At 41.0% G+C, this 1,321-nt stretch overlaps 1 non-coding gene across 1 annotated transcript; it reads right to left on the reverse strand.

The window, feature by feature from the left end:
• Positions 1 to 486: 486 nt before the first annotated feature.
• LOC132042728 (small nucleolar RNA R71) lies at positions 487 to 592 on the reverse strand. The gene has a single exon (XR_009411558.1). It is a non-coding gene; the product is annotated as a small nucleolar RNA R71 (small nucleolar RNA).
• Between the last annotated feature and the right edge of the window lie 729 nt (positions 593 to 1,321).

Below are 1,321 nucleotides of genomic sequence, written 5' to 3' on the forward strand. Positions count from 1 at the left end.
GCTATTGTGTGAGAAAAGAGCTTTAGCCGCATAGGCTAAGAAAAGTGAGAATCTGGCTGGCGAGACCCTGGACGGTCTTCTTTGAAGAACAAGTACCCGTAGAGATGGCTGAGATAGCGGAAAGAGCGGTGATAGACGCGGCTAGGACTAGTGTGGAGAATATGAGCCAAGCCATCGTAAAGTCTACTATTACCTCACAGTTTGAGCAAGAGCAGAATATGGTGCAGTTGGCCAAATCGTTGGGCCAATTTATAAGTAATCTACATGAAGACCCGCAACAACACATTCATAATTTTTTGAAGATCACTGATACATACTTATTCACTGGAGTGACTCTAGACTATATCAGGTTGACACTATCTCCGCTCTCCTTATTGGGGGATGCTTAAGCATGGTTACAAGAGGAGCCCGCAAATTCCATCCGCACAAGGGGATGATCTTGCTAAGAAATTCTTGATAAAGTTCTTTCTTTCTAGGAAGATTAAGTCATTGAGAAGCGAGATGGTGAGTTTCAACAAAAAGTAGGGGAAATTTTATATGAAGCCCGGGAGCAATTCAAGCAATTGCTCAAATATTGTCATCATCACGGGTAGTCTAATTAGATCATGGCCACACGTTTGTGGAGAGTTTACATGATGATACTAAGTTGCTTCTAACTTTTATTATGGAGGGCGTGCATGCAGAAAAATTATGATGGGATTAAAGAATTGCTCGACACACTTAGTTTGATTAATCGAATTGGCATCGCCTAATCCATCGCGTACCTCGCCGTGATACCGTTGACACCTATTTTTTTACTTCCGTAATTTATTTTGATCACTCGGAGTCCCCTGTGTAATAAGTGAATGAGCCGAGCATTTTTAATAACCTTAAATGATCTTTATAAAATGCCCAGATCAATATTTCTTCCCTTCAAATCGGCAAAAAATATTTTCATGCATCATGTTTGTCACGGCCCGGCTACGGTCCATGACGGGCATCCGGGGCTAACCACCGAACACCACTCATTCTGATACTCATCTACGCTCATTCATAATATACATACTCGTAATCATATAAAACTATCATCATTTGCAACATATTTACTTTTATAAATATAAGCCCTTCGGCTATCAAAATAATATATATATACATATACATAAAGACTATGGGGCCGTACTACCCATACTGCGTATCTACGAGCCTCTACTAGAGTACTAGACATATGGACAGGACAGAACCCCGTCGTGCCCAAAATATAAGTACACAAAATGCCGCCTCAAAATAGCACCTCCGGAATAAGGGAGGGCTTCTGTAAATCTGCTGATAGCTACTATGGATC

Source organism: Lycium ferocissimum, unplaced genomic scaffold (assembly GCF_029784015.1).
Source record: "Lycium ferocissimum isolate CSIRO_LF1 unplaced genomic scaffold, AGI_CSIRO_Lferr_CH_V1 ctg17570, whole genome shotgun sequence".
In the NCBI taxonomy this organism is placed as follows: domain Eukaryota; kingdom Viridiplantae; phylum Streptophyta; class Magnoliopsida; order Solanales; family Solanaceae; genus Lycium; species Lycium ferocissimum.